General features: G+C 41.5%; 1 protein-coding gene across 1 annotated transcript in view; it reads right to left on the reverse strand.

The window, feature by feature from the left end:
• LOC137261512 (ankyrin repeat domain-containing protein 50-like) overlaps positions 1-8,224 on the reverse strand; it is a 30,057-nt gene extending 21,833 nt beyond the window's left edge. The window contains exon 1 of the mRNA XM_067799270.1: positions 8,130-8,224. The gene's annotated coding sequence lies outside the window, so the exon portion shown is untranslated. The remainder of the gene's footprint in view (positions 1-8,129) is intronic.
• Positions 8,225-13,593: the final 5,369 nt, after the last annotated feature.

Here is a 13,593-nt window from a genome sequence, read left to right on the forward strand (position 1 = left end):
AAGTGATCAAACTTTATTGTTAAATTATTGACGAAACTTAGCTTTTTAGCTAATGGTAACCATGTCAACAGATACCCCATAGCGTATATACTGCAGGTCAGATATCTGTGTTATATGCGGATTTTTGTTTGTGGAGAGATCTGTGTCGGTGACCTGAATGTTTTGAAAGTCCCTCCGATCCCTAAATAGTAGTCGTTGTCTGATTGGTTAAATCTATTTAACCGTCTCGCATTTGATTGGACGGTCATTGGTCAGTGGTGGAGCGTAACGAAATACACTGACACTATGTTTACTTAGACTGGCCGCCATATGGCTGGAATATTGCATAGTGCGACGTAAAACTAAACTCACTCACTCACTCATTTGCATAAGGGTCGCAGTTGGTTCCCCCAAATTAGTGGAGAAATTCATCTTCGATGTAACCATACATAAATAAATAACATATAGTGAGTACTTTAAGTGAGTTTAAACATTTGATGGGTAGTATATATGGTTATTCATTTGACAAGAGCTGTGACATTTGTGTGAACTTTGACTTCTCGCTCCTCTTCTGTACCTAAACTGTGAACAAAGCCATCGCAGGTGGCACAATATTCCTCGTGCTTGCTCCTCTGATGTCGACGAACAACATCTGTGCAATGGCGTCTCTCGCGAATATATTTACCGTGTCCCCCAATGTCAGACATCCTTCGCGATCCCGGAACTGCCTCTTTCACAGACAATTGTGAAGACCTGTGAAATCATCCGACTGTCCTCGGGGTCTGCAGGGGACAGTCATTATTCCACAAGTATAACTTGATGCAGTTCAAATTTGGGAGAAGTGGTAACTGATTAGAACTTTGTCATATAACGAGTATTAACGTGGTATTAAATGGCATAACCATGATTCAAATATCGTGTGTCCTTCACATGGTCATATTAAACAGACGTCCAAAAGAATACTAGATCTCAAACTCCTGTCACATTATCCTGAGGCACTATCACAAAATTGCATCCAGACTCAATCACACAAACAAGAACGAAAAAACAATGCTGCACATCTCACGAATTGTTCATGACAAAAACACACAAAATAAATGTCAAGATTGTCACAAGAACAGCGTGGGACACTTCAAACAAGAAAACGTCGTACCCTGAAAAGAATGGAAATTATAATAGCTAGTAAAGGTTTATGTTAAAAATTCTGGTACACACACACACGCGCGCGCGCGCGCGCGCACGCACACACACACACACACAAATTAAACACACACCCATACATCCATAGCATTCTCTTCCCACAGAGGTTACTTGTCATATCTTCCTACGAACCTCTGTTCTAATACGGCCATATTTCGCGGTTCTCATAAAATCCCCAAGCGGCAAAAAATGTCAGCAGATTTATCTCCCTTTCTTTTCTGTCCAATCAGGACACGTATTACATCGATCTAGATTCAACTTGATAAATACGAGCAATGTGGAGAAACATATACGACATGACTGAGTTCTGTCTAGAGAAACATTTGAGTATCGAGCTCGGGAAGAGGTTCTAGTGTCCTTGATGCATACGGAAATTACCGAGATCTTGCGAACGATCACTTTTGAAACAAGGTCGCTGATTGCACAACTAAATCTGATTGCCTCCAATCACCAGTCTTGAAAACTCGCACCATGAAAGGGTCGCGTTAGAACAGAGGTTAGGTAGGAAGATATGACAAGTAACCACTGTGGGAAGACAATGACACCCATAGCTGCTGCTGGAGAATCACGTAGTCTCATTGGGTGAGAATGAGTATCAAAAACTAGAATCATGCTGTCGTTGAGGGAGAAAGTCGATCAGGAGAAAGTCATCACCATACACTGGTGCTGCCCATTCGCCCTCCAGAACGCTGCAGCTCAGCCTGACGGTATAAACTGGACTTGATCCCACCATGTAGACTCAAGTTGGAAGCTGATGGACAAACGGTCTCGCAGCAATATCAGCAAGATCTATAATATGTGTGTGGGACCTCCCACACCGTGGTCACACTGGCAACGTGACCAGACAACCTCCAGGAACCATTCCTGTTTTCCTTCATGCGTGTATAGTGGGAAAACAGGAATGACATCAAACGACAATTTACTGAGTCAACCCCCACCCCACCCCAAACCCACTCAAATCCATCCATTCGTCGTGCAAATGACGTTAGTACCAAATCAGGTTTTGCACGTGCAGTCGATCACGTGATCTTCGCATCGAAGTTTTCTTCATGTGAACCCGTTTGGATTGGCCTCAGGAATTGAAAAAACACACTTTTAAACCACAGTTCTAACGGTACTTTACATGCTACGATTGTCAAATGTACAACGTGAACGTGCCGTTCACGTGAACGAGCCTGAAGATCAGTTACTGACGACACAAGAGCAATGGGATGCAGCCGTCGTACTGTGTATGACTTGCGAGGTCGTCTACAACAAACTGGCACCACTTCTAATCGCCCAAGGTCGGGTTGTCCACGTGCAACGCAGAAGACCGTCAAATCGTCCAGAGAGACTGGAATCGAGTCGTCTTTAGCGATGAATCCAGGTTTACCCCCAGATTCGCGGACGGCAGGCGTTGAGTCTGAAGACGATGTCGTGATCAGTATGCCCAATGTTGTGTACAGGAAGTCTACAGATTTCGGAGGCGAAAGTTTCCGACTTGTGGTGATCCGTGGAAACCTCACGGCTGCTGCTTACTGCCACCAGGTGCTCATCCCTGAACTCACTTTCATGGCGGCTCAGGGCCTAGGTCTACAGTTCCAGCATGATACTGCTCGGCCGCATACTGCGATGTTGAAATTTCCATCAAAATTCCTTATAGAATGATATAATTCTACTGGGATTCAGACAACTGTATTTTATTGCACATTTGCATTCAAGCTTTCTACATGCTCTCAGAGCTCCAGATGCGTATTGCTTTATTTTGCTCAATAAAAATCACATTTACTCGATTAATTACAAATACGGGAGTACAAAAAAAAAACGCACAAGAATTACTTAATACTCAATAGGTCTGTAATACCTTGCATACTTTACTCAATGAACTAAACTGGTTTGCGTAAGATAATTCGTCGTGGAGCCCGAACTCTACAACAGAGTTAGCAAATATTAAGTCATGGCTAAATATATACCCTTTTAGGTGGAATCACACCACTCATTGAAACCATGTCACTGGTTAGTGGGCTGAGCCCAGCTGTATCCGTGAAGTTGAGATTGTGTCAGTGACTATGCCAGAGACTATCTTTGAATATGTAAATATGTTTGATATTATATCCTGAGATGTTTCCACGTATGTCCTCTCCGTCTTAATGGAGGAAATAGAACACATTCATTCGTCCATTCATTCATGCTATTATAGCCGTGTCCACTGTCTGGAGTTGACTGTAGTGGTCACGTGACTTCCATGTTGCCTGTTCATAAATGGCTGCCAACTGTTTGGGACTATAAGAATTACTAAAATCTTCAAATTATTGAGAAGCATTTATATTTACATATTTAGAAGTGTTAATTACCCAATAAGGAAAAGGTGGTCTGTGTAAAAGTACCCAGTTCTTTATACATGCTAGTTACTCCTCAAAAAATGCTGTTACTCATACATAAACAGACATGGGAGTAAATATCAGTTGCCTGAAAAATTATCTGGGTCTGTGTGGTTCCACGGTCCACTGCTGGGATTTTTACCTGTTTCAGTATAGGCATCAATGGTTCCAAAACCATGGGAGACAGGGAGGGCGGATTGTGGTCAGGGGCCTGAGACGGTCTCATTGATTTCAGGAGATTTATTATTCAAATCTCACGAAAGTTTTAGATTTTTATAATATTTAACCATTTGCCAAAGACTATCTTACAAATGAGTGATGGAAGTATTGGAAAAACAACGCGCCTTTGATCAGCCATGCTGGGACTCGGTCCTGTGTAAATAGAATACCCTGAGCTCCTCAGCACATGCAATCGAGACACTTCAAAGGCGAGATTTGCATGTTTGGTGAAATTCAGCTTCCCGAGTTTTGCCAATCGCGTTGCTGTCAAAAGGGACAGGAAATTCAATGATATAAATAATTTCATTGTCTTTATCAAAAATGACAAGGTCAGGTTTGTTAGCTGGAATTCTTGTCATGCTGTATACGGGCCTATTCCACAGACGTTTGAAAGCGGCGTTTGGCATTATATACATGTTCAAACTTGATGAAGGACTTCATCTGGTTTACTCCAATCGCTGTACCGTCCAGCTGTGCATCGCCATAAAAAAAATCAACCTCAAATTTCATAACTTCCTTGCTTTCATCGTTAGTCTTGACATGCATCACTAGGGGACCATCCAATAAAATATATATGCAAAAGTACACAATAATATACCATCGTGAAGAGCCTCCACAATAATCAAACCCCGACCCCCCGAATTAATAGGTACATGAAAACGATCAGACTTGATCCTCCTGGTCAGGCGGTCTAGACTTTGGAGTTTGTTTCGAATTTGCATTCCAAGGCAGGTGTAGGACTGATCTTCCACAAGGTGCTCAATAATCCTCCCCTTTGTCACCTGACCATCCATCAATACTTATCTTGCCACACATCAAATGAAGACTCTAAATGTTATACCATTAATCATTAGAAAAGGATTCGACACGGAGAACCTGTTCTTTCAAATTGGTATCTCCTTTGGCAAGGAACTCGATGTCGTCCATGTAAAGGAGATGAGTAAGCGGTGTCGGGGATATGTGCTGAGGAGGTCCGGGTACTCTCTCTCTCTATATATAAGACTGAGTTCCAGCTTGGCTGCTCAAGCAGAGGCTGAGAGGGTCTGATTGATATCCCCTCGATCATAGAAAGCCAGTCTCAACGGCACTTCTTATCATGAATCTCGACTCCCAGGGGATGATATAACTCTTACGCACCAAGTTATTGAGGTTATCCCACCCTTACGAGGTACCCATCACAGCTGGGTGCTGGGTTTTACAGCACGTTGCTGTACCCGCACCTAGGTGCTCGTAGGTATCCATGAGGCCACCATGTGGCCATATGCCGACGGATTCGTGGGTTCTGTTAAGTGCACAGGGTTTCTGCTGTGACAAGGGGTTGTGACAACACTGAAAGAATCTGCACACAAGGTTACCTCCTAGGTATTTTACACCTCGATCCTCGCACCTCAATGGATCAGTGGCCTGGTGCCTTAGACAGCTTTCTAGATTACGTAAATATAACAACACGTTCCATTTAAAGAGTGAAATCGTTACGGACGCATATCTTGACTTGCCTCTTTGATAGAGTGAGTGAGTTAACATTTAACGTCACATCGGCAATATCTCAGCCATATCGTGACGAGAACATCTAATATCAAAATTAATTATATGTCTACTATAAAACCTGTCAACGAAGGACAGTAAAACAACTAGAATATCACAAATGGAATTAAAACTAGCATGGAAAGTTAAAAACAACATCACCATTAGGACAATACACTATAAAATCAGGCTATAGATCGCCAACAACTGAAGTTAGATCACCAAACTAGGGACCATGGGGACTTACAGTACCTTTGTTACCTGCATGGACTCTAGTTGGATTTACACCATCCCTTCAACCGCTGGCAAGTATACAAAATGCTAACCAAAATTAAAACAACAAGAATACTACGATTAAAAACCTTGTAGATTTAAATTTACATCGAATGTTTGTGGACTTACGTACCCTCTCAGTCTTTGAAAGATATAATTACTGCACAGCTATAGATTTCAGTGTATAGCACAGCCCTGTAACAAGCTATATGAAAGACGACGGAATCTGTATCGCATGTAGAACTGGTTGGTGGGGAGAAGCCCTCTAGGGTCATGCTGAGCTGGACTAAAGCATAGTCTCTAAAAAATATGTCAGTTGGATAGAAACAAATAGCTCCATTTTGTAACTTGTAGCTGTGAATATATGGGATTGTTCCCTCTTGGTTACTCATAATATCAACCATGGAAACCAATGAAATGAAGGATCGCCCACGTTTTCGGCGACATAGAGTGAAATCAGATAGGGAAGACAGTGCCATATTGATTGCCATTGTTCTGATGCAAAGGTGGTAATCATTTCATCGAGGCTTTACGAGAACAGTCAGGAAAAGAGAGTCGGGTACACCTCTACGCGCCCTCTAATGATCGATCATCATCAACAAGCACGTTTGGTCTGGTGTTTACCACAGCAACGCTGGAATCTGAGAGGCTTGGCGAAGAATACATTGGTCTGATAAAAGAATAGATTGGTCTGATTTCTCCTGCATGGAACTAGTGGACGCTTGTGCGTTCAGAGACAGCGGAGCATAGCATTTGCAGCAAAAAAATAAACCCCATTCAAACAGCTGTTGACTTTGGTGAAGGGTACATCGTGATGTGGAGATGTGTCTTATATGAATGAAAACTTGACTTGGGGACAGTATATGGGATTTGACGGGTGCATTCGTAACTACTCGTGTCATTCCGCCAAGCCGAATGGCGTCTCGTACTCCTCTCGTGGCCATGTTTACGACCGGGTCCTGTCTAAGCGCAAACGGGCAAGGCGATGAAAATAGTCTGGAACTATTATCAACGAAAGCTAACTTTGAATTTCCACACATGGCTCTTAGAATATCTACATCCCGTGGGCAAAATAGCAATACGGTCATTCCCTTTACAAATATGTTTCAGTGTTGAAAGTTGTTCATCTTTTAGCTCAAAGTTTATGTTTAAATTGTGGTTTGTATAGTGTAGCGAAGTTTCAAAGTTCAACGGTTCCGCCAAATTCATGTTTTGAAATGCGTTTTACTACGCGCGATTTGATTGGTTTGTCACGATTCTTGGCAATAATGGCGTACGAGAAGGGTACGAGTCTTCTTGTAGGTCACGGAAAGAGACCAGTAGTTACGAATGTGACGGGTGGTCAGTATACCGAGGAAGTGCTGGATCCAGCAGATGTCCATTATATTTATCATCACCATATTCTTCTATTCATGCTTTAGGCCATACCGTTCACATGCATTGACGGCTTTCATTCAGTGAAGTGGAGCAACTTATATCCCTATAAGACTCTAGGTATGAACCACTCGGGACTTTATCGGATGTTGGAAAATACAAGTACGTGTACTACAGATTCAAAAACTGTCTGAGCTGGAAGCAACTTTGCACCCCAAATGGCAACAGTTTCCTCTGCAACTGATTCGACGATTGATGGACTCATCACGCCACAGGGTACAGGAGGTTACACAAGATATTAACAGTACCACTTCCCCAGGCTACAAACACATGTATTTGTCTCGTCATATACACGCCATGTTGCCTGATCCACTCTCCAGCTCTAAACATGTAAAGGGTATCATCCTGAACCAAAACAGATGACTAGTGTATTGTGCCATTTTCTTGTAGCCAAGACATGACTTTATAGAAAAAAACAACAACATGAAGCTTTACCTAAGCTACAGTACGCGCACACCTCTAGTGTTAGTCGGGACATACAACTTTGCAAAAAAATACCTGGGTGATAAATCTTTTTTCCAGGTGTATATATTTTTATCATAAAATTCCTGCTTACTGACCTCACAATGTGACTTTTCACAGGGGCAAACCCAAATATTACTCAAAATACAAGCATAAACAGTTATGTTTTGTGCACTAGGATCTCAGAATTACGTAAATATTTTAAAGCGACAGTGCGTCACCAAAGATATATTTTTGTCATTTTTTGTCGCAAAATGCAGGTTTCCTAACAATCATTTTAAAACCATTTCAAAATATTCTTTTAAGCCTCAGAAACTGTTGAGTGCCTGAATTTTAATAAGGTGTTTTGAAAACGTTTCAATGAGGATTTTGTTAAGTTTCATTAAATACTAAGCTGTTCATATCTTATTTACAGACAGAGCAATGCTGAATCCTCGTCACTAGTTATCCTTACATGGTCGATGTTTCAAGGTCCTGTATTGTTAAACTAAATGAACACACATCCACGACGTTGTAAGCCTTTTAAATACAATTATTTGTGTGGACTTACGCTTGTTTAAATAAACCATTAAAATGTACACACTATTGTCGTCGTATTTTCATCTAGTCCTTGAATGTGATAAAACACATAAAACACCATACAAATGAAGAGAAAGAGAAAATTCTCAAATAACCCACCTCGGCTGCATATGGTGTCGTACTTGGTACAAGTTAGTTGGTGCGAGCTGCACGCCCAAATCCTACCGAGTGTAATTTTTTTATTCGCTGTTGTTAAAATAGTACCTTATCTATCCTAGGGACGTATCAGCCCATACTCGATATACTGAAGGTCACCTTGACACAAAATGCACGTTTAACCCTTGAAATGGTCTATTCAAAAATGTTGATAAGAAGAGAATACCAAACGACGTCCTGTGTAAGACGAAATTCATGTAAAGAGTGAATGGTTTGGTATCTAAGGAACAAAAGATAGATTTATCAGACTGCGACATTTTCAAAGCGTGAGTATTAAATGCATTGAACCTATAAAAAAACACAAAAAACCTTTCTCTTTGTTTAAATTGGTAATCAATTTAATTCAAACACATGTGAATAACATAATGATTTTCGGAAAGATTTCAAACTTGACATGAATAACCATCAGTATTTAAAGACGAATGTCAGACAATTACAAGACAAAATGACGACAGGTGGCGCGATATTGCGATCCGAAAGTCAGTAACGTGTATGGCCTCCTTGAACATTGACAACAACGTTGCATCGTCTGTACATGGAGTGGATGAGACGGTTGATGAAGGCCATGGGAACTTACGCCCAGACTCGGTGATAAGCCTGAGAGAGTTCAGCTGCAGATGTCAGCCTTGGTCTCACATCATTTAGCCTCACATCATTTAGCCTCCTCTTAATCTCGTCCTACAAGAGTTCGATGGGGTTTAAATCAGAACTGAGGTCACTGAAGTAGTGTGTATGCTGACGGAGAACGTCTCTAGTTGCTCTGACTGTACAGCCACGCACGTTGTTCTGCTAGAAGACATGGTTTCCATGACAACCAAAACGTGACACGACGAAGGGTCTCAGGGCTTGATCAATGTAGCGACCCGATGTTACACCACATCCTCTACCAGGAGCAATATTCTGTAACCCCATAGGGCGTAATTTGTGATTGAGGGGCAATAGCATTCCACACCATTATGCTCGGACCTCCCCACGAGAGACAATCATCTGCAAAACGCTCCCCGCGCCGTCGCCACACTCTCACTCTGACATCAGCCGTCGAGACGCAATACCGGCTTTCCTCGGAGAAGGCTAACGTTCGCCATTCCAGATGACGCCAATTACGATGATGAGTGGCCTACTGGAGACGACACGACGATGTCGAACAGTGAGGACTGGACCCCGGTCAAGCCTGCAACATCTGACGTTTCTCTGCCTCAAATGCCTCGCTGACTGGTCTTTGGTGATTGCCAATGTTTGTCCGTTTCCGTAGCACTAGCGAAACAATTTTGCAGATGATGGCGGGCAATCTGCAGATTTGCCTCAACGTTGTCCCGGGCGGTCTCCCATTCCGAGGATGTCGAGTGGGCTTCAATGGCTTGGACTCGTTGCTGCAAGCGGTATACTGTTCGAACATGAACAGAAAAATGATTTGCATTGTATTGTATCCCACATCTTGGTCCCTCTGTTCCCTTGATAATCGTGGCATGTCGCTACTGTGGAACACTGAATGATTCGGTGTATGTTCGGCGGCTCTCATTATGGGGATGACACCCGGGATGCACTTGCATTGTTATTTTCACGAAATACACACAGGGCAATACCTCGTCCATCATTACTTTAGTGAAATACACATTCTGAAACCAAATTTTCTTGAATATTGGCTACGAACCAGATATAGCTAGTATTTAATAATGATAAAAATAATTAGAATTAAGATGAAACATATCTGGCAAAAGTTTTGGTAGAGTGGCGTTTGTTTTGCTGTTCAGTATACATCCAAGAACTTATCCTTGTTGAGTAAGAAGGAAAGCCGTCATTTCGGCCAAGTTGAATTATTTTCCAACACTTGTGCCATGGCTTTGTCTTTTTAACTCATCAATTTATCGACACAACTGACATGAAAAATCTCCTAGAAGAATAGCACAAACTATGGGTCACTACAAATCCAGTAACAATAACACATAATCAGCGATTGTAGCAACACAGACAATGGTGGACATGCTGCAGCACTGGCTTGTGTAAACAGAAATCATGCAACATATGTCATATTTGGGATTTCACTTTCTTAGTAAAGTACAAATGCTAGTACTTTTTTCGGTTGAGTCCCATCCGGGATTCGAACCCGCACCCTCAGAGTCAGGCACCTAATCGCCAGCACACAAAGTCAGCCGCCTAGCCCGCTCAGCCACCGCGACTTCCACAAAAAATGAAAGTCGGACAACTGGTAGTCTAGATTGCGTACTTTGTGTACCCCTCTGATGAGTGTAAATTGGCACGGCTCCCACGGCCGAAAGCTATGATTACACGATGCCATTTAGAAAGTGGTCAAATGCAACATATGTCATATTTGGGATTTCACTTTCTTAGTAGAAAGGTCATAGTGGACTTAGTGGAAGTCGCGGTGGCTGAGCGGGCTAGGCGGCTGACTTTGTGTGCTGGCGATTAGGTGCCTGACTCTGAGGGTGCGGGTTCGAATCCCGGATGGGACTCAACCGAAAAAAGTACTAGCATTTGTACTTTACTAAGAAAGTGAAATCCCAAATATGACATATGCTGCATTTGACCACTTTCTAAATGGCATCGTGTAATCATAACAGAAATCATGCCGTTCAAAATGTCATTCTGTGAAGTCCGTGTGTATGTGGTTAGTGTTTATGATTTCTTTGTTTTCTTATCTTAAAAACGTTGTCTTGACATCGAGATGGTTAAAGCCTACACTCCGAATGACGAATAACATTTCAGGAGCTGACTGACGATGACCTAAATACGAAACGTAGAAACAGTTACGATATGCTGTCATTGCAAGATAAGCACACAAAAAGTTTTAAGTGAAGTAAAAACAAGCCCGAGTGACTCTGTTGTCAGCTGATTTATAGTCGACAAGGAAGAAGAAAGCTGTCAGGCCTACGTCAGTACGGCGCTTAAATTTGAGCAACGGATGACCTATTGCAAGTGAATTCAAACCTACATGGGTCAAAACGACCGCACTACCTACCTATTGTGTGGAAAATGACGTATTTTTATGTATGAATGCAAATTAAAAAGCATCTCCAATCTGAATTAATAATTAGATACACAATGAAAAAAACAACTTATCTTTTCTGATAAATGTGAACAAAAGAAATTTTATTCACAGTGGATGTCCTATCACTCTTTGCTTCAAGCCTTCAGTTTAGTATACTAGGTTAATCACCCTTACACGGTAGATACTCGGTGGTTATTGTTGGTTACAAGGTAGTTATTTATAAGATCCGTGAAGGTCCCGGGGTAGAATACTCCTTCAGCAACCCACGTTTGCCATAAAAGGCTACTATGCTTGTCGTAAGAGGCGACAAGCGGGATCGGGTGGTCAGGCTCGCTGACTTGGTTCCCAATTCCGCAGATCGATGCTCATGTTGTTGGTCACTGGGTTGTCTGGTCCAGACTCGATTATTCACAGACCGCCGCCATATAGCTGGAATATTGCTGAGTGCGGCATGAAGCTAAACTCACTCACTCACTCTTTATTTACAAGAAAAACTATCATAGTGAAGGTGAGTAAATGGCTTACACAAGGAAGGCATACGTATTTCATACGAGTGTAGTGCATTGATTATGACGAGGGTAATCAAAGTAAATACAATTTTATTGCTTTAAATAGAAATAATTGATTGCCCTAGGTCTGTTAATCAGTTATGCTAATAAAACACTTCCAAGAAAAACAAAAGACATAATGTTCCCCTGTTGTTTAATGATTGCTATATCATATTTCTTGGTTAAGTGTGAATGTACGAATGAAAATTGTGAAAACATTATAAGCTTTACTTGATATGCGTGTGTATTGGCTCCAACACCCTACTATCACTATTCAATGTTTGGTATGCATGTGTGGGTGACGGTTGTATTTGCTAAAAACACTGAATGCTACATTATGCTGAGGGTTTTTCTTCACAAAGGCAAGGAATTCCCTGGCTCTTGGTCTCCACCGGCTAGAGGGATTCAGCAATAAAACACATGTATTAATTACAAAAAAAGAAATAAAAAGGATGTAAATATGTATCTCTGTGAAAAACAAACAAACAAACAAAAAACTGCACAATATTTACGCACTTTCTGCACTGTGGCAGATCTTTATTCTCTTTCTTCTATCGTTATTCTTGTCCAAGGGTTAACAAAACAGCATCTATGTCATGACATCCTCCAGGGGATACAGGATGGTATGTCACCAGAGTCGTATAAGGATGGCATTTCTAATGTGCTTGAAACCTTCCTGACACATAACACTGATTATGAAATTGATTCTGTTTTTTTTTTCAGTTTATCATAACCGATAAACCCATGAAAAACATTAATATGGTATTTACACGAATATCGCTCGTCTTTAGAACAATGTCTGAATGGAACTGTTCAGGAGCTAACAGTCAGATATAATAGCATACGAGGACGTAATACCAACGTTTTCTCTCTATTTATTTATGAATGAATTTGCTAATAATTCTACAGCAGTACATTGGCGTACCAAACATTGCATCTTGTCCTGAAACGTGAAAACAATAGGGCAATGCCTAGAAATGGAATAACGTTTCCTGACTGACTAAAAATAGAATATGTGGCTCGTGTTGCATTGGTGACTAGAGTTAATGTACACCCTGCAAACTTGAACATCAACTCGATCATTTATACGTTGTCATGCTACAGCTGGATTAATAGGTAGTGCAGTGGTAAAAACTGAAATAAACTCAAAGATCAGGAAAGTAGCAACTGCTCGAGAGAATTCTGGCTGTGACTTGGATCCTGGCTGTGACTTGGATCCTGGTTGTGACTTGGATACTGGCTGTGACTTGGATCCTGGCTGTTACTTGGATCCTGGCTGTGTTGGCGATGATGATTCCACTTATTACAACAATAAAACTTTTCATGACTGTTCTCGTTCCAGTTTGCCTTACTAAGATGGGCTGTGGTATTTCCATCACATATATAAAACCCAGTTTGACTAGAGATGGACTCGTCATATTAAGCCCAGTTTGATTAGAGATGGACTCGTTTAGTATGAAACTACAGCTCAGTTAATTGCTATTCAGTTAAAAGTGAAAAACTGTCCATTGCTAGAAGTAGTTTCTCTTGGGTTCTTTTCATCTCTGATGTAAGTGGTTTCTGGCTTCACCATCAATCCAGATGTTGGACTGTGAAAGTGGTCTCATTCTCCCTTACTGGACTGCAGTTGCTTGAGAAACGTTTTGTGAGTGGTTTGTGCGGACATTGGAGGTAAGGTCAGATCAAGTGGTCAAGCTTGCTGACGTGACTGATGCATTGTTGTAGATCGATGATCATGATGTCAGTCACTAGATTTCCTGTTCCCTTGACTATTTACATACCGCCGTCATATAGGTGGAATACTGGTGGGTGCAGCATTAAACAAAGGAACGAACTTAAAGTGAATTGGTTG

Source organism: Haliotis asinina, chromosome 14 (genome assembly GCF_037392515.1).
Source record: "Haliotis asinina isolate JCU_RB_2024 chromosome 14, JCU_Hal_asi_v2, whole genome shotgun sequence".
Classification (NCBI taxonomy): Eukaryota; Metazoa; Mollusca; class Gastropoda; order Lepetellida; family Haliotidae; genus Haliotis; species Haliotis asinina.